Consider the following 24,582-nt stretch of genomic DNA (forward strand, 5'->3'; position numbering starts at 1 on the left):
AGATTAGTAGGAAGAAGACGAGGAAATCACCTGGACCCACTTCCACACTTTTTAGGCAAGGAAGGACACTAAGATGCGGTGAGCCATGGTAATTTATACAGCTTGAAAAAGCAGAGCCTGGAACCCAGACGCCTAATCTCTCACTGGGACCTTCCACCATTTACTGTGAGCTGCACCCTCTAGTAGGTCTGTGGGAAGATATTTCAGTCTTTCAACAAATATCTGTGCCTACCCCTGAAATAGCCACTGTGGAGGATTACAAACATTTATAATCTATTTGGATTGGCGAGTGTCAAGTAATAACAGCATTTAAATCAGCGTTTAATTGGTAGAACAATTTGTATGAGGCCATCAGTGGGATGCATGAAGCATGTGGGAAAGGAATGTGCTCCATTAATTAAATAGTTTAATGATTAACAAGTATTTTATTGAACTTCTAATTTTGTCAGGCACTTTGCTGGGCATCAGAGATATGTGGTTTCCACTTTGAAGGACCCCATAGCTTACATGGAATGATAAATATATAAGTAAGTAATTTCAACACATTATTTTAAAGAAATCCACAAGAAAGATATTTATAAGAAATGTGAAAGCATAGATGAAATCATAGATGACTATAGAATCACTAAGGAGGTTATTTCTAAGACTGCCTTGGGAAGCAAAGGTCAAGGAAGTAACATGCGTTCTCAAGTACAAATAGGAGTTTGCCAGTGCAGAGTAGAAGCCAGTTAAGGAAGAAGACAGAGGCTTTGCAAAGACCTGGACAAAGAGCATGGCTCCTCTCATAGGGAACTAGAAGATTGTTGTATGGCTTGAGTTTGGAGTACAAGCTAGATTGTGTCAGGAAGAGTCAGAAGAGTCAGGTGAGGCCAGTAGTCTGGGACTACTCAATCTTGGAGTTTGGATCTGGGACTACTCAATCTTGGAGTTTGGATCTTATTGTATAGAAAATGAGAAACGGGTACAAATTTTGAGTGGAAAAATAACCAGGGAAGATTGGAATGTTTTTCTTTGTTCCTGTGGAGTTTTCTGATACTACTACAATGAACATGAATTACTATGTCCATCAGAGGAAACAGGGTATTTTGAAAGAATGCAGAGACTGCTCTGGTATCCGTGTGGTAGAGGATATTCAGCAGCAAGAATGGAAACAGGAAGCCAAATTAGGAGGTTGTTGCAGTCCCTCACATGCAGATTATTGAGAAAATGGACCAAATTGGAGATGGAGGGAAGTGAAAGTACCTGAGAGAATATGAAATGGAGAGATGGATGGGAAGGCGAACAAGTAGATGTCAGGCCACTGGTGAGGAAGGGGTTCAGCATGACTTGCTGGTTTAAGACTCAAGAGAAGAGTCTCAGAGCTGTCTTTTGAGATTTCTGTATTTTCAGCTAGACTGAGAATGCTCCTAGGACAAAGACTTCTGTGTTCTGTGGTCTCTTCCTATGTCTCATCTGGTGCCCTGCTTTTCTCTATGCTGATGGACTTGAAAGCTGGTTTCTGGGTAGACTTGACTTGTCAGATAAAGTAAAGGACACTCCACTAATTATGAATTTCCCATAAACAATGAATAATTTTTTAGTATTAGTATGTCCTATGCAACATGTGGGACATACTTATATTTTAAAATAATCATTATTTGTATGTAATTGAAATTTAACTGGGCATCCTGTATTTTTATTTGGTAAATCTGGCAACTCAAGTTCTGGTGTGTGTGTGTGTGTGTGTGTGTGTGTGTGTGTGTGTGTGTACAGTAGTTAGCGGGAACAAAGAGCTGTAAGGAAGTAGTGGGGTATAATAGATTAAAATGACAATAAGGAGCCTTCTCACAGAAGGGGCAGGGAGGGCACGAGAGACAAAAATTGGAGAGTCACACTAATAGTAATAGTAGAGCAGAGTAACCTAAGAGTGAGACCTTCTGAAGTAGGTCTTCTTCTTCTTCTTTTTTTTTTTTTTAAGATTTTATTTATTTATCCATGAAAGACACAGAGAGGCAGAGACACAGGCAGAAGGAGAAGCAGACTCCCCACAGAGAGCCTGATGCAGGATTTGATTCCAGGACCCCAGGATTGAGACCTGAGTCAAACACAGACATTCAACCACTGAGCCACCCAGGCACCCCTTATTAAGGTCTTCTTAATGATTTCATTCCATCTCTCAAAGCAATAACCCCATAAACTGGCTTCCTATGTAAATTGCTCATGGATGGAGAATGTGCTAATCTGGGACAAGCTCTTTCTGATCCACATGAACAGGAAGTAGAGGACATTATTTAGTGCATGAGTTCTGTGTTCAGACAGCCTGGGTTCAAGGTCTAGCCACATGGCCTTGAGCAAATCACCTACTCTTTTCGTTTTCTTCATATGTAAAATAAAAAGAATAAAACCTACTTCAAGGATCCTTTTAGAATTAAATGGATATCCATGCAATACCTAGAGCCTATTAATAAGGAAATATCATTATTTTCTCATAGTAATCATAGTACCTCACCCTCATAGACCACTTAAATGTTTTCACATTCATTTTTAAAATTATATCTACACAATAGCTCTGTGACACAGACAGCATAGGATATGTTGATCCATTAAAACAGATTTAAAAAAAAATTAAGCAGCTTGGTTGGCCAAAATTACAGTAGGGTTCTTGGTTAGTACCTGAACCAGGACCCCTAAATTGATATAGTATTAGGACAAGGAGGAAAATGGGATCATCCAGTGATCATCAGCTCAGCGTGTCTGGAGATGTGAGGGCATATGCGATTACCCCATGCCTGGAGATTCTGCTGTCATCTAAGGCTTAAGGTGCAGGTGCTAAATATTTTCCAAAAGCAGGACTGTCCTGGCCCCAGACACCAATAACTGCCTATTGAAAAACATTGGCGTTTCTGCTCCCAAAATCTACAATGAAAAAAATAAAACAAAACTGAGGCCCAGTGTAGTTAAGCGACAGGTTCTTCTTGGTGGCTTTCATATGGGAGATGATATTAAACTATTTGTTGAGTAAGCAATTTAAAAGTCAAATTAAAAAGGGCTCATTAAAGAACTCTCTGCTTTCACTGTTCTGTATGGTGAATGTGGTACCTGAACAAACATGTTGGCATGGCTGGCCAGAAAAGGCCACCGGTCTGGTCTGTGATGCACAGCTGGCCACTAGCTCAGAGGAGTTCCCTCCTTAGCCCCCAATACTCCGGCTGTCAGTGGGAGACCGGTGCTGAGGACATAGAAGGAGCCTTCCAAATGCCTAGGAAGTGAGGCACTCATCCTAAGCAGTCAGACTTCCCAGACCTCTGGCCCTTGGATCCTCATGATAACTGTAAGCATGAGAAGTGGGGGCTCAGGTGCCTGAGCAGGCCACCTGGTCCTACAGTGCATCTCGTCCAAAACCAACATTCGACAGATGAGGGAATAATAAAAATGCAACTATCACCTTTACACGATTTTACTACACAGGGTACCAGGTGCAGCCGTTTGCACTTGGTGCCTCATTTAACTCCTACACCTGCTCTGTGACAAGGGCGTTTGTATTCCTGACACGCGAGGGAATTGAAAGTACAGAATATTAGCAAATGTACTAACTTCCAAAGGAGGCAAGTGGCGATGTGGGATGTGAATAAAGGTCCCTCAGATGCCAGTAGCAGGACCAGGCCGCTGCTTTCCAGAAGAAGGGGGACACGAGAAAGCGACTTGACCCAAGAGGCCCCCGCTGCCTGGAGGGACTGGCACCCAAGGCCGCCTCTCCTGCCGCTGTGTATTTTCGGCCAAGCCACACTGTCAGGCACGGAGGTCAAGGCAGGGCAGCGTGGCGTGAGCCCCGGTCCCGGCCTTCCCTCGTGCCACGGGAGGTCGCCCAGGAACCGCCTTTCTTGCCCTCCGTCCTCCCCCTCCCGGAGGAGCTGCAAGGCAACGAGGACGTGATGGGAATACTGACATCCCCCCGCCGCCCTCCCCCGGGCTGGAGGCCTGCCCCCCCCATCCCGGGCCCGACATCAAAGCGGAGGGGGGCGCGTGCGGGAGCGGAGGAGGTGCTCGGCGCTTGGACACCCGCGGAGCCGGCCGCGCCCCTGCAGGTGTGGGCGCCCCTGCAGGTGTGGGCGCCCCGCCCCGCCCCGGGCCCGCCCCTCGCGCGGGCGGCTTTCATGTGGATCAAGGCCGGGAAGATGACAAGCCTCCTGACTGAGAGATACGCCGAGACCTCGCTGGTGATTTATTGGCTTTCTGCACCTGACTAGAACCACTAGGCCTATCCGAGGAGGGAAATATATGGGCTTTCCTGACTCCAAGTGGCAGCCGCAGGGCGAGCACGTGATCTCAAGCTGGGCAGGGAACGCAGAGCTGTGCACCGGCCTGTGTGTTGTAAGCGGGCCCAGGTCATAAAAGTGTCAGCAAGCGATATATTTCATGTGGGGGATCCTCTCTGGGCTCTTGCCAGCGCCTTCTCTCTGTGGCTGGCAGCCGCGGGGGAGGCTCTCCCGGCCGCCTTGGCCCCGGCCTCATTTTTAGCCGCGGATGGGGTGGGGCGGGGGTCGTGGTCCCTCTGCACCCCCCCCCCCCCGCTGCTCGATGCCGGGGTGGGGGCTCCTGGCAGGCACCGCGCACCCCGGCGCTTTCACCAGTGCGACGTCTCTTAGGATCACATCTGGCGCTGGGGACTTAGGAGCCCGGAGCTGGGAGTCACCGTATATAGGAATTCATTAGAGGGCGGCACCCCGCGGAAGTGGTTAATTCCCCTCTATCTGTTCCCTCGTCTGCGATAATAACACACACTGAATGTGGTCAGTGCGACTCACTCAGGAGGTAAAGTGCCGGGACGCCTGGGGGGCTCAGCCGTTGAGCGCCTGCCTTTGGCTCAGGGCGCGATCCGGGGTCCCTGGAGTCCCACATCGGGCTCCCCGCATGGAGCCCGCTTCTCCCTCTGCCTGTGTCTCTGCCTCTCTCTGTGTGTCTCTCATGAATAAATAAATAAAATCTTAAAAAAAAAAAAAAAAAAGGAGGTAAAGTGCCAACCCAGCTCTGAAGGATGATGCTAGTGGGAAACAGCTAGCAAGGGAGCAGTGAGGACCGCCCCTCTTGGCCACAGAAAGGGAGCAGGGAAATGTTGGAGACAGGCTGGGAGCCCTTGGCCTGGACTTTCCTGTTCTCTAATTGCTCTGTCACCCAACTGGCCCAAGTATGATGTCAGTGTACGTAACAGGGCTTCTGTTAAGGCAGCGATAAAAATCTACCTTTTCTTACATCTAGAAGTAGAGACTCTCGGTCATCTGAAGGATTTAGTTTTTCTGGGGGTGAGAGGAGTAATTTAAAGGCCCTCGTTGGTTATGGAGGCCTGCCATGTCCTGACCTTCGGAGATAAGAGAACTTTATGTTACTAGGGTGAGGTTGCCAAGTCTGTAAACCCTCTGGCATGCAAAGTCCTAAAGTGGAGGTGTATCCAATGGCATACCCAGTGGCTACATTGGCAAATCCAATGTAACATTACAGAATGTTCCAATTTGAATGGGTTGCAGGGTGGGGAGAAGCACAAGAACTTTCTGGGAGATAAGATGCTAAGACTGACAACTCCTGCCTCCCAACATCTGAACACAGGAAGACCTGAGAGAGTGGACTGGGGCACTCCCAACCAAGGTCTGTGGATAGAGAGGGATGTTTGGTCCAGAGAGACAAAATTAAACTTAAGGAAGAGGGAAACCTGGGGTCATAGCCCCAGCTCAGTACAATAACCAAAAGAATTGCAGAGGAGGTCTGGTGATGATGTGACATGGTATGGCTGATGCTGGAAGCTTTTCCAGAACCACCTGCTTGGCACAGTGTTTGAGGGGCAGATGGCTGAACACAAGAATGTGAACCTAAAATCTCTATAACCGGGACAGCAATGGTGGGCCACATCCTGAACAATTCAGGGTGAGGATGGAGGAAAGAAGACGACACTGGATTCACTGTTCACAGAGTACGTGGGGGAGAGGCTTGAAAAATCAGAGATTAAACTGCATTTGGACCCCAAGTTGGTGAAAGGGATTTGTGATTTTGATCAATTCCAGTGCTTTTATTACTAATTGTTCTGTCTGCAGCTAGAGTATAGGCTTAATACCGGACCCACAACACTCAAGAAATATTTGTTGGATATTCTTTCCTAGAACTCCACTCTACTATGATATTTGGAAGTAGGCTAATTCTAAATTGTATTTGCAACATCTTTCTTAATGTCTGAATTGGCAATATGCTTGCTTTCTCCTGTCACACATCATCCCTCTTTTCTATCTTCTGCATTGGTCTTGGAAAAAAACATTTTATGAGTAAATATTCTGCTTCATATAGACTTTGTATAGGTATTCAGGGAAGGAAAGGAATGAAGGAAGCAGGTAAAGCCACAACAATAAAAGCTGTGCTATGATCAATGTAAAAGATCAGTCCACAGCTCTCTTCACACCCTCAAGCTAGGGGGTGGACCTACCTATCCCTCTCCACACCCTCCCTCCCTACATGTCCACCCACAAGCAGGGCCAGCACGAGCCCCCAGTGCCCTTCTGGTGCATATTAGGAAAGGGGACCTTCTCCAGAGGGCTGAGTACCTTGCCAGGACACATGGCCAAAGGATCAGAACACAGACTGAATTTTAGCCCCCAGTGGCTCCCTCTTCTGGAGGTCCTTTATATGGGAGGGCAACTGCACAATATTATGGAAGACTCCCTCCTTGAATTGCCCTTCCGTGGCCTGTCTTCCCCTTCCAAGCCTCCCTTGGGGCTCTTTGTAGACACTGATGGTCCAGAGCTATAGGATTTCTAGCTCTGCCATTTCTAACCTGTGTGATTTGGGGCTCATCAATTACTCATTCTGAGTTACTTTCCCCTTTTGTAAAGTGGGAATAAGGTTGCTTCCTTCACAGGCCTCTTGTGAGGGAAATGTAATTCCCACTGAGCAATGATCTGGAAAGTCTAGACCCATCCCTCATGTTTTTAATGATAATCCCATCTTACAAGACTGAGGGTTAGGAGATAATTCTAAACCTTGAGTTGGAAGGGGCTTTAAGAGTAAGGGACAACAGGTAATCAGGGCTTCCACATGTTCCAGACAGAGCCCTGGCGTTGCCTCAGATTTTCCTGCCACAGGCTTCGTGCCCCTCAGCTGGCAAAGCCAAGGCCAGTGGCCTCCATTGAGAGCCTCCAAAGCAAGGCCAGGAGCTTGCTCCTCCCAGATTTCCTGACACTCAACACTCTACATGTGCTTGTCACCAAGCAAGCCCCAGTGAAATCTGTAATTCTGGGCTGAGCTGAACTGGAGCTGTGGCAATTTGCAATGTTCCTTCATTCCATTGCAGATCCCACTGTCAGTTTGGAAAATTTCCCAGAAGATTTATTACGGTGCCTCTTCTTTGACTCTCATGAGTTGTGTGAACACAGTGACCCTCCTCATCTTTGTCCAACCCATCCCTCCTGAACCATGGTGTATATAGTCCAAGAAGACAGTGATCCAGGAGAAGGTGCCAAGGCATACTCAGTTCTGGCAAATTCTTGGATACTCTGAAAGTCTCACTTAGCATTCCAACAAGAATGGGGAAAATATCTGGGGTCCAGAAGGGAGTCAAGGGAATGGTTTTATGTGTGATTTGAGGACACAGGCATCTGGGAGAGTGGCCTGGGAGAGTCTTCACGAACCCAGTTGTGAGGAGTCCCAGGACCGTGTCATCACCCGTACTTACCAAGGCACCAAGTTCCCCTCAGCCTCCCCAGAAAAGCAAGTTTATAGAGTAGAATGTTTGAGATGTGGGCTTTCCAGTAAGGCTGACTGTGGTTATCCAGACTGTACCCTATACAAAAAACCCAACACCTCTGCCCTCTGTTGTTCATGTATTCACTTGCCTCCAAAAGTCCCAACAGTACTACAAAAATATCTATGTTTTTGTCCAGATGACAATAAGAATGAGTATTTACATAATACTTAATTTTCTCCAGAGGATATTTTTAGATTATCACAATATCTGAAAGGTTTTGTTCTGTTTGTGCGTGCTTTACAGACCTCTATCTGTGGTAAATACCAATGAATCAGTACATAAGTATTTTTAAATTCTAAAATAAATGAGTGCAAGTTACCTGATTTTTGTGCGTTTCACAGATGACCATTCAACAGGGTCACAATGCTGAACTCCCATCAGCTCTGTGAAGTCTGATAGCCTGTGGTTTTCTCTGGTTTCTGCACAACATTGTTGGGTCAAAGGTTTGAAGAAACTTATCCTCCTTTGCTTTCTATCTCCACCACTTGATATTTTAGACATCTTCCACCAGGGGGCAGGAATCACAAAGAGTAAAAATATTAAAGACAAAAGAACTTTCTAATAAGGAGGCCAGTCTGTGGTTTGGGTCTCAGCGAAGAAAATCAGGAAATCTGAGGACACTCCCTATAGGACCACTGATTCTTTACATGGAAATGGCAAATTTTTTATACCCGGACAAACTTTTGCTGTAAAAAGCCAGATGGTAAATATTTTAGAATTTGAGGGCCTTACGGTCTCTGTCGCAGCTTATTGACTCTGTTAGTGTAGCATAAAAGCAACCATAGTATGGGTACAGCTCTGTTCCAATAAAACTACTCACCAAAATAGGCAGCAAGCCAGGTTTGTCTCCTGCTCTGTACCATCTGTACCTCTGAGTGTAAACTTGGACATACTAAAATCTTTCCTCAGAGCACGAGGCACCCTCGTGCCTATCCAACCCTAAGGTCACGTCTCCGAAAAAGTCCTGGGGGTGGAGGGAGGAAGAATGAGGCCAAGTCAAGCGGAACCCCACGGTGAAGTGGGACCAGTGTAGCCTGCGTCACCCAACTGGCACTTTATTTTCTGAATAAACAATGAGGTAATTCATCAATTATTTCTGGGAACTTGAATTTGCTGTTTAGTTATTCAGAGTCCTCTTCGGTCTCCAGGTCAGCCACCAGTTTCATCATCCTATCCTACAATCAACCTTCTTTGCCAAAGTCAGTAGCGAGAGCATCTGGGACTATTAACAAATCGGTTCAAATAGCAAACACAAACTACTTTGGGGGCCAATGTACCCCTAACACACCCTGAATTCCTGATTTCCCTGCAGTGATTCTTTCCTGTAACCAGCCCTCTCCTCTCCCCTGGAACTGGAGACGTCTGGGGAATTAGTGGCCACGTGATACTGATGGTTTCCAAGACAGATGGAGGGTATGCCTGCCTCTGAGCTTCTTAGAACATCTCATTCTCGTTGGCCCTGTTGGGATCAATACTATTGCAACTGTACTCATCATGCCTAAGCCAGGTTTGGAACTGAGCAGAAAAGGCCACTGAACAAAAGGAAGAGTACCTCACCGTCTTACATGACCCCTCCATCACCTTTGTTTGAAAGGGAAGTCTAGCTAGAGGGCCAGTGGGGCAGACAGATTTCCGGCTCTGCCACATATTTCCAACATTACTTACTGCCATGACTTATCATCTGCAACTTGACATGTTCTACACATATGGGCATGTTGTACACATTAAGACATGCTTCCTGCATTAGGAGATTTTCCCGGATCGAGGATATTTTCCTGGTGCAGAATTGGAGACTGAATTGATTGACCTCAACATCTATGGGTCTAGAGTAGGAGGTTGGGAAAGTTTTCTTCCCTTTAGGGGTCTGCCCCTGTTCTAAGGAACAGCAGGATTTATAATGAGGGCTCAGTCTGACCCAGGACATGCTGCAAGGAGAGCCTGCCATCCCTGCAGTGGCTGGTTGTTGACTCCCTGATTGGCCCGGGCCTTAAGCCTGCCTTCTCCTTCCCTTCCCACATGGGCAGAGGCTGTGGGCTGTAGCTGACGGCTCACCTGGAACGCCTCCGGTTGCTGAAGGGCTGGATGGAGACTCTGAGACAACCTGATGGATCATCTCATAAACAGAGCCTGCAGGAAGGAAAAGAAAATTATGCCAGCAGAATGCACTTATGAGAAATAGATATGTGCGGTGCAGGGAGAAATGCTTTGATATTAAAATTTTTGTAACTTAAAAAGGCATGAAAAATGATACCAACCACTAACTAATCAACATTCCTTTGCGAATGCAGCTTCAGTTCCTAACCAAAAACACATCCCTGCTATTGTCTTGTCTGGATCCAGATGCAAACATGATTAATTAAGTTTCGGGCGAGGAGTGGGAGGGGGATGGTCAGGAGGGACGGCTTGCTGAGGATCATTTTTATGCACAAGCCCTAGGAGAAGCCCCAAGGCTGAGTGCCTTGCCCCATGTGGCAGGGCTTGCCTTTTGTGCACCGACAGCCGCAAGGGTGCCATGAGAAGGCGGCACCCAGTCCTACAGGGTCTCCTTAGGGCCAGAGAAGTTCTGCGGGCAGTGAGAAGCTCTTGGTCGGATCCATGCCACTGCCCAGCACTGAAATGTCTTGTAGGATGGCCTGGGCTCCACTTCTCACACTTCACCAAGTAGTTTGGGACCATGAGCAAGTTGCCTTGGTTTCTGCATTTGTGAAATGAAGGGCCAGATCAAATATTCCTTAAAGTCTCTTCCTTTTCTGGCATTATATCTGGTGCTTGAGGTCCCTCACTCATAGCAGGTGTTTATTAGCAAAAAGTCTATTTAGGCAAAAAAGTCTGCTGATGGGAGGGCTGAGAAGTGTCTTTGATGGGTGTCTCTGGTGTAGATGGCCGGGCTGCAGAGACTCAGGCTGTCTGGCAGAGGCCAGCAGACTTGCTTTCTGATCACTACTCTACCACACAGAGCCTAGTAACAGTGAGTGAGACACCTGATTGCCCTGCATCTCAGCCTCCCCATTAGAAAACGGAAACACCAGTCCCAACTTTCACTGGGATATCTATGAAGCAGAGTGAAGCTAGCTGGTCTGAGAGGACAGTGACATGGTGCACAGTCTCTATGTACCTTCTCCAGGAGCCTGCTCCCCATGGCAGCTATAGGTCGATATACACTGTAATTAAGTGATTAAGGAGGTGAGATCTAGAATGAGATTGTCTACATCTAGGCAACCTTCCCCCGAATCTTAACCATTAGGCAAATTATAAACCTCCTTTGGGCCACATTGACCTCATCTATAAAAGTGGGCTGACCAGCAGAGCACACATTCCCTGCATGGTGAGCAGGAGCAGGCTTGTGAATGAGGGAAGGCAGTTTTATAAGGCCTGCTGGCCCTGGAGGTGGTGCTGCTGCCAAGTGTAACACCAAAAACTCATCAGACTTTAAGGCCCTAGTGTGGAGATCTCAGCCAGAGCCAAGGCTAGCGTTTAGTGAGCTATTTTATTGGGAGTTTTATTGCCTCCTTCCAAGGCCAACTGATTCCACTAGTATTTACCCCTTGTTGATGTTAGCTGGGAATGATCAATTTTTTAGATTACTAGCCACACCCTGTCAAACATTAGAATGACAAATTGCCCAATTCAAGTTCTACAATTCTTCTCAATTACAGGGGAGGGAAGATGGCTTTCACATGTGTGTGATTTTGTCCCTGGGAGCATCTATGAAATATGCAGCATTCTCTTACCTAGATGAGAACTCACCTTCAAAATATCATCTCTAATCTATCTTCATGTTTTCAAGTGGGAGTTTTTTATTCCCATTTCCCAGATGGAATAACTGAGAGCAGAGGCTGGAGAGAGCTTGCTCAGGGACCCAGAAGCACAGGAGTTGATGGTGGGGCTGAAGATGAATTCTAATTTCCTGCTTCACAATCCCTTGTAACCCAGGAATGACCTTTCTGGGGAATATTAGAAACACGAATATATGAAATGGAGAAGTTAGATTGCAGTCCCCTGGACCATGTCCAGGACACTAAAATGAGTGTCCTGCTCCTATTAAATGTATTCTAAAAATTATTTGCTATTCTGAATGTAATTTGAAGTGAAGTAGGTCTTCCATGGAGGCTCCAAGAGGATCCCAGCCCCATGCACAATGACTCTCAGTTGATATCAAGAAAGTTTTAATCCCTGCCATGTGCAGGGGTAGAAGTTTTATAAAAGAACTGAGATGAGAAGAAATTTCACTTAGAGAAACAGCATGAGGATGGCTACAGAGATAACATTTCAGCTCCTAATCTGAGTATGAACCAGCCCTGCATGTGTGCCCCACACTTCAGCTGATCTCTCAGGAAACCTAAAAGCTGCAGTGCTACCTGCAGCAGCTGCCGGGGCCTCCTATCCTCATCCTAGAGCTGCTCCTACTCCTCTCCAATTTCAAATAAGCTCCTCGTTTCAGGATGCTTCTCCTTCCCTGGGACCTGGCACTGGTATTTGTGGTGTTGTTTCCCTACTTTTTTTCCTAAAGGCATTGGGTATAGACTTTACCCCTGGCACATACATGCTTTCTCTCTCTCTCTCTTTCCCTCTCTTTCTCTCTCTCAGGAATCTGTGTCTTCATTTCCCTCTTTCATGACCATGCGCCAGCACTGAGACCCTTGCCTGGGTGCCCAGAACTTGGACTTGAGGGATGTAAGGGGCAGGAGAGGGACTCCCAGGCTCTAGAGTGCAGAGTTCTGATATGAGAGTGACTTTCTTTTGGACTCAAGAGACTTTGTAGAACTGGCTCCAGACCTCAAGCTGAGCTCTTGATTATCTCCCAGACTCAAGGTCTCACTAGTCCTTGAGTATCTCTGAGATCCCCAGTGTTTCCCTGGGGGTAACTGTGCTCCCACTTTGTCCAGGTCTGTGTCTGCAGAGGCGTAGAGGCTCCCAGCCCCTGGGAGAATCCCGTTCCCTCTCACCAGCCACTGCCTGAAGTGTAGATGCTTAATTTCTCTGGGGCTGCATTTTGAGGGTGGTAAATCAGAAATACTTTCCACACGTGGGCATACTGAGAATTAAGCCATGTGCTAAAGACTTTCCCACACTTTCTTTAAAGATCACACAAAACTTGTGAGTTAGGTACATTTCCTACTTTACGAATGAGAAAACTGGGTGGCTCAGGGAGGTTATGGAAAAACACAACTCATGTAACTACTAAGTGATGGGATGACAACTGAAAGACTAGCATGAAAGCCCAAGTGGGTCTGACCTAGGAGTTACATATCATTCAGAAATAAGAATGATGTTGTTGCTGTTTTCAAAGAATTTGTAACTTACCAGAGAGGATAAGAGAACTGGTTGGATAAGAAAGAAGAAGGAAAGAAAAAAGAAAAGAAAAGAAAAGAAAAGAAAAGAAAAGAAAAGAAAAGAAAAGAAAAGAAAAGAAAAGAAAAGAAAAGAAAAAGAAAGAAAGAAAGAAAGAAAGAAAGAAAGAAAGAAAGAAAGAAAGAAAGAAAGAAAGAAAAATACTTCTTTACCATATGCATACTAGAAAATGCAGAAGCTTGCTCACAAATGACTGTATTGGTTGAAGGCGGATTTAAGAGTGTAAAGTTGTGGGAAGTATTTGATGGATTTTAGTTCCATGGTGGAGGAAATGAAAACGTGTACAGATAGGGATAAATGTTTGCTTGCCTTTCTAATGTAGCAGACAGAAAGCTCTATAAACAGACTTTGCCTAGGGCAGATGGGAAGGAACCAACCATGGAGAAATAGAGAATTTATAAGGGTATTTATATTAGTCAGTTCAGGCCACTATAACAAAATACCACATATGGGGTGGCTTAAACCACAGACATTTATTTTCTCACAGTTCTAGAGTCTGAAAGTCTGAGATTGAGGTGCCAGCATGTTCAGTTTCTGGTGAGATCCCTCTTCCTGGCTTGTAGATGGCTGCTTTCTCATTGTATCCTCACAAGGCAGAAAGAGAGAGAGAGAGAGAGAGAGAGAGAATGAGAGAGAGAAAGAGATTACACACTCATGACCTCATCTATACCTAATCATCTCCCAAAACCATTATACTGAGGGTGAGGGCTTCAACATAAGAATTTCGGCAGAATGCAGTTAAATCCATAGCAAGTGCATAAAATTACTTTGTCAAATATCAGATCACAGCTAAGTTTCTTCAAATTTGTCTAAGGGTCTGCTATGTACTGTTGAAATCCTACTCGATATTAGCTTTGAACACCAGAAAGTCATAGGACCATTCTTTTTGTGAATTACCTGCTTACGTTGGTGTCATTATCAGCCATTGTTTCAGCATGATCACTTGAGTAATCTCAAGGATGTCTGGGAGGATAGTTAACTTTTCTCTTCCCACTTCATTTGATGACCTTCAATAATAAGACAATTTAACAGAGTAGAGGATTTGGGGAAACTGTAGTTGAGATTTTAATGGGCTTTATAGATATTAAACCACTTTCAGAGACAATACCTGCCAATTTTTGTAGCAACCTTAGGAGGAAAGTATTATGATCCTTTTAAAAGGATGGTCTCTTTTAAAAATGGGAAGCCTTGGGCAGCCCGGGTGGCTCAGCGCCGCCTTCAGCCCAGGGCATGATCCTGGAGACCCAGGAGCGAGTCCCGCGTCGGGCTCCCTTCAGGAGCCTGCTTCTCCCTCTGCCTGTGTCTCTGCCTCTCTCTCTCTCTCTCTCTCTCTGTGTGTGTGTGTGTGTGTGTGTGTGTCTCATGAATAAATAAAAATCTTAAAAAAAAAAAAAAAGGGAAGCCTTGGTGCAAAGGGATTACATGCTCAAGATCACCTAACAATGAAGAGACAGTGTCTGGACTTGACCCAGGTCATCTTAGATCAAAGCCAATGCTCTTCTTAATCCACAGTTACCTTTTAGAGCAAACAAAATCTCTCTTCAGAACTACTGGACAGCATGCTCCCTACTGGACAAACATCAATCAGATGCATAGGCAGCGTTAGGAAACTGAGTATGGGATGATATATAGAGTAATAATGGACATGTTCTTCCAAGCATATCCTCACATATATTGTTCATTTGTACCCTCAATAGCTTCCATCATCAAAATACTGCAGAAACAGGGAGCAAAGACACTAAACTCCTCAGCTTCAGAAAGAATTATCCAGGCATAAGACAGAAAAAGTACGGAAGAAGCTGTGAATAAGCAGCACCCATTTTTTCCTGCCTTCCCTCCATCTGTGTCCTCCTCCATTTCCAACCCAACGGAGGAAGGCTTCTAAGCTGAGTAGAGAGAGGAAATCTGAGGAAGAAATAGGAGGGTTAGGTGCAGCATAGAAATAGTACATCCTTCTAATCTGTCAAATCACAAGTGTGAGAGTATCTGATAGGGGCATACAAAGGATCCCTTTTTAAATTGGGGATCTGAGAATGGAGAAGACCTATGTCTTGCTACTGGCATAAAGTGCAGAGAGATTGCAAGCATAATCCATTGTTATATATCAACAGTGGGGTAGAAATAGTAGCCAAACACAAAGGAGCCAGATGCTACCCTGGGCTTTCTATATCCCTAAAGGGAAATGGATGGTCATCTGAAAATACTCAAGGCTTCTGAGTGAAACACAAAAGATATCTGGGAAAGAGCAAGCCTTTAGAGACTCGGGATCAGCATGAGGGAACACCATATCAGAAGCATGTAGTCCATGCGCAGGACCACTGATGATCTGGAAAGATGGAGCTGTATCTCAGAGGATTGCTGGTATGTAGGAGAGTATCTTAGATGGATACAGGACAGGGCATATCTGAAGCAGCGGGTCATCAGAGTGCCAAGGCAAACCACAGCTGAGAATACATGGGTACCTAGCCCACAACACCACATTGGCAAATTTGATAGCAGCCAGTCAGTGGTTAGACAGACCTCTCCCTACTGGAACAAAGACCAGCTGGGGATAAGAAGAAAGAGGGAGAAGGAAATCTTGACTGTGACTTGCTTATAACTCATGATGGCTGTGAGATCACTGAATTTAACTGGGTTTACCCAAAAACAATTACATTAACTTTTCTGTGTCTATTTGAATGAGGACTCAAGATAGAGTCTTGAAACAAGGCTTGAAACCTTGAAACAAGGCTTGAAAACAAGAAAAATAGGCTTGAAACAAGAAAAATAAAGAAAGGTAATTTTTTTGCCCATCTGCATCTGTGTTTTGTGAAATGAATAGCTTACATTATTATGTTTAGTTTATGGTTATTGAGAGTTAATATTATATGAAGTACTTTATACATATCATTTCATTTAATTATAACAACTCTGTGATGTTTGGGATTGGAGGGAAGAGTTTATCCAGGATAACATTTTCACCTTTGAATTTTAAACCCCGTGACTATATTGTTACTTATGTAACAAATATAATTAAAATAATAAACCTGAAGTTCATGATTTTTATGACATATTATTCCAATCTCTGTGTCCTCCCTGCACAAAAGCACACTGATACTCACAAACCATTGAATTCCTTCCACATCTCTTCTTTATAATTGTTCATAAAGCACTGACTTCTGAGACCCAGACTCTCATTGGGCAACAGAGCGACCTTTCCTTTAACAGGGTGAGCAGTTAGTATGGGCTGGGATGGCCTCGTGCCCTCATAAGCAAACAAGACCAGTAAACTTTTGAGTTGCAGACCCCTTCAAAGTCCTGATGGACCTGAAGTTCTTTCTTTGCTGATTAAAAATGTTGCCCATTAACCCCAGACTTTGGACAGTGTGGGGCATGAAAGAGGCATACTGGAAGACCACATGTACTGGCTTAAGGGAGGGCAGAAGACTATTGTTTCCTAACAAATGTCTGTTCTCCTCTAGATACATAACCAGCCAGCACCACTGGTTTCCTGTCAGATTGCTCATGGTCTTGTAGGAAGAACAGATTCTTCATCTGAACGAAGAACAGGAAACAAAATGGTTGCCCTGTTCGAATGAAGCCTTCTGGGTTGGATTTTTCATCACATACCTGGCTGTGGGATGTCAGGAGGATTATGCTAAAACTGATATTAGGAAGGGGAGGAAACAATGATACTTAACACAGACCATTTTCCAAATAGGAATCATGATACCTTCCTGAATATCCGTAACTATAGATTTTGGAAAATTAGGAAGAAAATAGGAAAATGAAGGGAAAAAGAGGAGCATGGTGGGACAGATGAAGTGGATCCATTTGTGAGTGGTTTTCCTTTGTGCATGAAATTATGTCATCAATTAAGAGTACATTTATGGCCATATATCTATTCGTTTTCCAAAATTTCTTGCATGTTGTGTTATTGGAGAGCCCATAATCTTATTTTTAAATCCTTCCCCCAATATCTCACCCACAAAAATTCCAGGAGGCTACACAGTTGCAAAGAGGTTTGTAATTATTTTCTGGAAAGAGGAACTAGCACACACCATAGTCACTGGTCGCCCTTCATGACTTCACAGCTACCCTTGAGTTCTAATTCTGTGAAGACCTTGCCAAGGTCACTATAATCCTCCATGCAAAGATTGCAACTCTTTTGAGCTCACATTGCCTTGTTCACCAATCCATCTCTACCACACAAACATTGGTGGCTGAGTGCTATGCCTGGAGGTGCCCCAAGTATGAACCCTTACCAGTCTGTGTCCAAACCACTCCCCAACACTGATAGACAGCATCATTTGTCCCAATTCCCCACCCCTCCCTACTTCCATGTCCTTTGCCATGTATCTTAGGAACTTTCTCCACTAAAGGGCAGGGTATATTTCCCTGCCTCTTAACTTTCTTTTTTTTTAATAATAAATTTATTCTTTATTGGTGTTCAATTTGCCAACATACAGAATAACACCCAGTGCTCATCCCGTCAAGTGCCCCCCTCAGTGCCCGTCACGCATTCACACCCACCCCCCGCCCTCCTCCCCTTCCACCACCCCTAGTTCGTATCCCAGAGTTAGGAGTCTTTATGTTCTGTCTCCCTTTCTGATATTTCCTACCCATTTCTTCTCCCTTCCCTTCTATTCCCTTTCACTATTATTTATATTCCCCAAATGAATGAGAACATATAATGTTTGTCCTTCTCCGATTGAGTTACTTCACTCAGCATAATACCCTCCAGTTCCATCCACGTTGAAGCAAATGGTGGGTATTTGTCATTTCTTTTTTTTTTTTTTTAATTTTTATTTATTTATGATAGTCACAGAGAGAGAGAGAGAGGCAGAGACATAGGCAGAGGCAGAAGCAGGCTCCATGCACCGGGAGCCCGATGTGGGATTCCATCCCGGGTCTCCAGGATCGCGCCCTAGGCCAAAGGCAGGCGCCAAACCGCTGCGCCACCCAGGGATCCCAAGGGTATTTGTCATTTCTAATGGCTGAGTAATATTCCATTGTATACATAAACCACATCTTCTTTATCCATTCATCTTTCGATGAACACCGAGCCTCTTAACTTTGGATTTGTCTTTGTGACTTGCCTTGGCCAATAAAAAAAGATCAAGTGTCAGTGTGCCAATTTTAAGACTAGGCCATAAGAAGTCTCATGTATTTTCACTCATGGAAGTGAGTTGAGCCACCCCAACCAAGGTCAGTCTAGGTTAACTAAGCTCCAACAAACCAATATATACTTGTACAAACCTAGTGGGGGTCAATAGAACCATGAAGCTGAGCCCAGCATAGATCATTAACCCCTACTCAACCAGCAGACTCCAGACCTAAATGGTGCTTATTAGTTTTTCCACCAATATTTTGTGGTTGTTATATAGAATTAGTATGGTCCTTGTTAACTGACCCATGGCTTTGTGTTGAGGTCAGGCCGTCAATCTCAGTCCTCTTTCCTCAATATAATTTCATTTTTAGGGACTTCACAAATCTTCCCTATCCCTGGTCTTGGTTAGGGCTAATCTGATCCATCTCTGGTGGATCACTATAGCTTTGACCCTTGGGGCACTGAGTTGAGATCTCAGGCCTTGCTTTCTCAGAAGGCCCCTGAGATCCTTTTGCAAATAATTCTAGATCCTTGCCAGAGTTTCCCTTTCCAAGGAGATAAGCAGTTTTAAAAAGGCTCAAAATCCAGAAAAATCCAACTATATCCTTTGCTCAGAAAATTATAACCTGATCAGCCATCCATTATGTAACGAACAGAGATTCCTCAGTATCTGCCTATACAGAATTCTGAAAGCTTCTTTGGCTGGAAAAAACCCTCTGACAGTATACTGTAATATATAAACATAAGTCTTGGAGTGGCATCTAATTACACATATAATTATATGGTAATGATCTTATGAACTAGTTTCACATGCAAGAAAACTGAAGCATTGAAAGCTTATATATCTGCCCAATTTCAAACACCTAAGGAAAGACAGAGCCAGGATCAGAATGAAAATGTTTGAGTTTTCCATTTACATTCCTGGACATGTAAACTGTGCTAGGTGGGGTGCCTGGGTGGCTCAATTGGTGGAGTGTCCGAATCTTGGTTTTAGCTCAGGTCGTGATCCTCATGGTGGTGGGATCTAGTCCCGTATGACACTCCATGCTCGTTGGGGAGCCTGCTTAGGATTTTTTTCCCCTTTCCTTCTGCCCTCCCACCCCAAATAAGTAAGTAAGTAAGTAAGTAAATAAATAAATAAATAAATCTTTTTAAAAACATGCTGGGGTGTCTGAGGGGACCCAATACACAGCATCCTCTTTTCTGTCCATGTTCTGTAAAAATTAACTGGCAAATGGAGATAAAAATACCCTTTGTTTCTAATAGGGGCCAGGTTTGGAGGATGTAGCTGTCTGTTAGCTGAATAGATCCACCAACACTGGACCCCAATGAGAAAAATGATTCCTCCACTAGAAGAGCAGAATAGAATGCTTCCTCTGTGTGAGCAACTCATTCCCAGGAGGAACATGGGTGGAACTGACCTGAGTATGCCCAGATATATTAGTCAGTTAAGATACTCCATCCCCTCTTGGGGAAGTATGAGTAATGGACTGAAAAAGATGAGGAGTTACGCTAAATGAGCTCCCCTTAACAAACAGAAACATCACGAGTTGAGTAAAAATGTTCTTACAGTACACCAGATTTATCTGATATCAATCTAAGTTAGATTTCGTTAGAAAAGCCCATATCTTCTCCCACATCCATAAAGCCAGATTGATGTCTTCTGTCTCTATGTTAACAAAGACAGTAGTAACATTTCAAACCTTGAACAAACCCTGAACTACACTGAAGATGGAGTGTCTACTGAACCATCCTGAAATCACACCATTTTACTTCTGTATAAAGTGGGCCTGGTTAACTCTGTCTGACACAGGAAAAACCTCTGTGTTTCATCAATTTGTTAGCTAATAAGACACTATTTTAATTATAGTAAACTTGTCATTTCCCATCCCATCCCCACCTTCAAATGTAGTAATGTTCTTTTAGGCCCAAAATGGTTCATCTTCTTCTAGAAAAATAATCTGTTAGAGGACTCTAGATCTTAAATAACTTGCCATTCTCTGAGTATTCATAGTACAATACCTATTCCAGCTGTTTATTAGCTCCTTGCAGCCAATTCATGCTGTACAATGAATGTTTAAAGAATACGAATTGATAGATGGATTCCCCAAACTATGGCAGCAAAGATTACCAATTGCCAAAGGCTTTTATAAAGTAGATGGAGAGTAGGAATGGTTCTCATCATATCCTGTCTCCACCATCTTGATTCATCTACAGTGAAAAAGTGGGAGGGTATGGTGTGGACATGTGTGTGTGTGTGTGTGTGTGTGTGTGTGTGTGTGTGTATGAGAGAAAGAGATTCAAGTTGCATTTTTTGGCTACATCTCTAGTAAGATGATTAAAGAACTTTAGCTCTTTGCAACCAGCTCAGCCAAAAGTTTGAGTATGCTTTGCTTTCCAAATATGGTTCTCATTTGCTTTCAACCTCATTCATTTCTTATTATTTGTCTTTTAGAGAAAAGGCAGCAAAAAAAATCAACCTTGGGCTTTGTTAATTAAGACTTGCATTCTTGCTGGTATATTTCAGAAAGACAATCCATGCTTTTTGCCTCACTCTCTGGAGAACCTTATAATGTGGTTCTATTCATTCATCAGGACTCTGTACAGCTTTGCAGCCTGTCCAGGTTTGGTGGTCCCTAAATTCATTTTCATGTGGAATTGTGGATGTTATATCAGTATATAAAACTAACATTTCTCCTTGTAGCTCTCCAGCAAGCAACCACTAGGATAATCTCATAAATCTTCAGCGGGAAAAAGCAGAATCAAGGATTTTTATCTGACTTTCTGATTTCCATAATAAAGAAAAAGAAAAAAGATAAGCATTAGATCTCTCACCCCCTACCCCCAACAGGTCCAAATACCAAGCATTCTAGTTCTCATTCCCCATTTACTTGTTATGTGAGATCCTGACCCATTTTGAGTTCAGCCTCATTTTTCATGATAAACAAACAAACAAACAAACAAACAAAGCAGGAACTTTGGGATTATCTTCCAGAATGTGGAACCAGATAGAGAGTCAGGGAGAGAAGCCATATGTCTGCCTTCTCAAATCTCTTTTCCTCTTCCTATTAGTGCCTTCTGGAAAAAAAGACTGATAATGATTCAGCCATTTTACCTAAGCCCCTTATGTCATCTACACCAAAATAAAACTTTCAGCCTGGATTCCTTAGGTAAGAATGGATCCCAAAAGAAAGTTCTCCATCATAGTGTCAACAGACACTATTCTGCTCAAGGCAATGGTGTGAGTGTTGTAGGGACTCAGAGATAAACTCACTGTGCATACTAAGGGGTCCGTAAACAGGGCAGACATGCAACAGAGGAAGAAGTGGAAAGAAATGAGGAGGAGGACAGGTAAAACATGCCCCTTTGTGAAGTTGAATCCCACTGTCTTTGGTTTATTTGACTCTTTACACATCATTGTAATTCTAAACTGATTCTCCTCTAGTTCAGGATTCTTCCACACTGCCTCATTGCTTCCTAGGAACAGGGAAGCAAAACTAGCGAGCAAAAAGAAATTCACAAAAAACACTGAAAACAAATGAGCCAAAAAATCAGTTTTGTCAAATCATTAATTTGTTAAATGATCAATTTACCAAACTAGTAATTACTCGATATAATTTTTCCTGTTAGCTACTTACAGAATTTATAGCAATTCATGTTGCTTGAATAGTTTCAATAGATCTCGTAGAATTTTCTAAATCTGGATTCTCAAAGGCTTTGCCACAGCCAGAGCCACTAGATATCAGAGAAGAATTCTACATATAAGACAGTTTCATACACGTACACCCATGATGAAATAGTGGTCCTGCACTTTCTAGGGTGCGTCAGTGCATAGCTTTGAGAAGGATGCATAGGAAGCAATGAGGGGTGGCCACAGGGCTAGGTAGCAATGCCAAACCAGCCAGAAGAGATATGGCAGTCCTCAAGCAAGTGAGGGCTGGTCATGGAAGAATCCTAAACATCAAGTGAATGAGTTTGAAATTCCCAGAAGGCTCCGAACACACTAGAATTCTAGACTCTGAGCACTAGAATGACAAGTGTGTAAATGACACCTGCAACAGTGCATGCCACACAAAGACATCCAGGACATACCTGTTGAATGAATAGGGCACCTTAAGATACTCCATGTTCTTTTGCTTCAACTTGAGCAACCTCCTCCTTAAAGCCAAAGCCAGTTGCACCAATAATAGTTCTGCTTTGGTCAGGCAGGGGCTATAGCCGCACCTTCCTAATTGGAGTATGAGACTATCAATGGTTGGGATATTACTATTTAATTAACATCATCATTATCACTCAATAAATAGCCATGCTGTAGAATGTAGCGTGGAAGGTACTGGGCCCATGACTCAGAGGCTGACAGCTCAAAAGTATCCTCTACTACTAATATTTAAAACCCAGAGGGAAGGGAAGGTACAAGATGGCAGTGTAGAAGGATTCTGAAATCATCTCATACCAAGAACACAACAAATCTACAGGTACGTATGTGACACTTCCCTCAGAAAAGGACCCGAAATAAAGTTGAACAGTGTCTTCGCAACAAAGGACAAAAGAACTACAGTAAGACAGATAAACAAGGTGGAGACATAGTTTTGCAAGAAACCCTACCCCAGGCACAGCCACCCAAAGTTGGGAGAGATCTCATGATACAGAGTTCATCTCTGAGGAGTGAGGGATTTGTGTTCCACATGAGGCACCTTAATCCTTGGGATCCACACCAGAGATAAGCCTCTAAGTGTCTAGCCTTGGAAACCAGTGGGGCTTACTTCCAAGAGTATCACAGGATGATAGGAAATAGAAAATATGCTCTTAAAGGGCTCTTGAACAGATTCATTCACCTAGGTGCCCAGTACAAAAGAAAGTTTGAAAGGCACCTATGCAAAGGGACTCATTTGCTTATCTGAAAGTATCTGCAAGACAGACAGATCTGTTGGGACATTCTCCAGGGACTTGGGCACTGGTAGGTACCATTTTTGTATTCCTCACACCCTGACTCCACAGCCTGCTAGCTCCAGTGGTAGTACCCAGCCCCCATGTACCATAGCTACTGCTTACTCTGCCACAGGAAGCAGCTGAGGTCCCCTCTCCCATGCATTGCGGCTGTGGCAGAATAGGCCACAGCTAGGAGGCACATGCAGCCCACAGAGATGCCCTCGAGCACATGACCTGGTGGCCAGGGCAATTGCATTTCTGGGCTCCATGGGTCTGAAACAATCAGAGAGACAGTTTTTGGTAGGCTACCACTCCCTGAACACTGCACAAACAGCAGACTCTAACACACCCCCACTCTTCATGTGAAAAAGAAGAGCTTGTCCAAGAGCTCAGCCTGAGGGTCAGTTTCAGGTTTCCCACACAACCAGAGACTACAGAGGTACTCCCAGGGAACATAGGTAGAAACACACCATATTAGCACTCTCCCTTGGCCTCACTAAAGCTCACTGATACCTCCCAAAAGGAGCTTATGCACATGTCTAAAGCCATGTGTTTTGCAACTGTCACCGAGGGAACACCTCCAGACCTCCTAGTCTGGAGGTCAGCATGGTCTATAATTGACAACCCACAGGATAGTACATATTTGCATACTTTAAAAGCTGCTGCCTGAGAATCTGGGTTACAATTAGCCTGAAGCTGGGCACTGTGTGTAATCCCTCCCTTTGGAACACTGACAGGTCTTGTCACCTCCTCAACAACTGGGATTTATCAAGGACAAATAAGGCTACTTAGACATCACAAAGGTCCAAGAAACAAACAAAAGCTAGGAAAAGGTTGAATGATACGTTTCATCTCTTACATAAGTCCACTCCTTCAAGACTAGGAGAAATAGTTGTTTTGCCTACTACAAGCAGAGAGTCAAGCAACATAAGTAGACAGAAAAATATGCTCCAAATGAAAACAAGACAAAACTTCAGAAAAATAGACCTTAATGAAACAGAAATAAGTAATCTAACTGATAAAGTTCAAAGTAATGGCCATAATCATGCTCACTCAACTCAGGAGAAGAAAGAATAAACACAGTCAGAACTTCAACAAAGAGAAAGAAAACATAGGAGAGTATCAAACAGAAATCGCAGAGCTGAAGAATATAATTGCTAAACTAAACCTATGGTACAGCAGTTCAACAGTAGATTGCTGTTGGATGAAGTAGAAGAATGGACTAGTGACCGGGGCAGTGGAAATCACCCAACCAAGGCAGAAAAAAACAAAAAAGAATTTTAAAAAGTAGAGACTGCTTAAGGGACCTAGGGGACAGCATCAGGCAGAATAATATCTGCATTATACAGGTCCTAGAAGAAAAAAGAAAGAGATAGAAATCTTACTTGAAAAATAATGGCTAAAAACTTCCCTAACTTGGGCAGGAAAGCAGACATTTAGCTCTAAGAAG

The 24,582-nt window shown here is 44.0% G+C and overlaps 1 long non-coding RNA gene across 7 annotated transcripts in view; it reads right to left on the minus strand.

The window, feature by feature from the left end:
• The window catches only part of LOC111090690, a 119,283-nt gene that overhangs the window by 36,340 nt on the left and 58,361 nt on the right, over positions 1-24,582 (minus strand). For all 7 annotated transcript variants that reach the window (XR_005372671.1, XR_005372670.1, XR_005372673.1 and 4 more), the window contains exons 2-5: positions 14,012-14,121; positions 11,510-11,706; positions 9,815-9,889; positions 8,082-8,263 (exon numbers count right to left, since the gene is read on the minus strand). This is a non-coding gene — a long non-coding RNA (uncharacterized LOC111090690). The remainder of the gene's footprint in view (positions 1-8,081; positions 8,264-9,814; positions 9,890-11,509; positions 11,707-14,011; positions 14,122-24,582) is intronic.

Source organism: Canis lupus, chromosome 17, assembly GCF_011100685.1.
Source record: "Canis lupus familiaris isolate Mischka breed German Shepherd chromosome 17, alternate assembly UU_Cfam_GSD_1.0, whole genome shotgun sequence".
Classification (NCBI taxonomy): domain Eukaryota; kingdom Metazoa; phylum Chordata; class Mammalia; order Carnivora; family Canidae; genus Canis; species Canis lupus.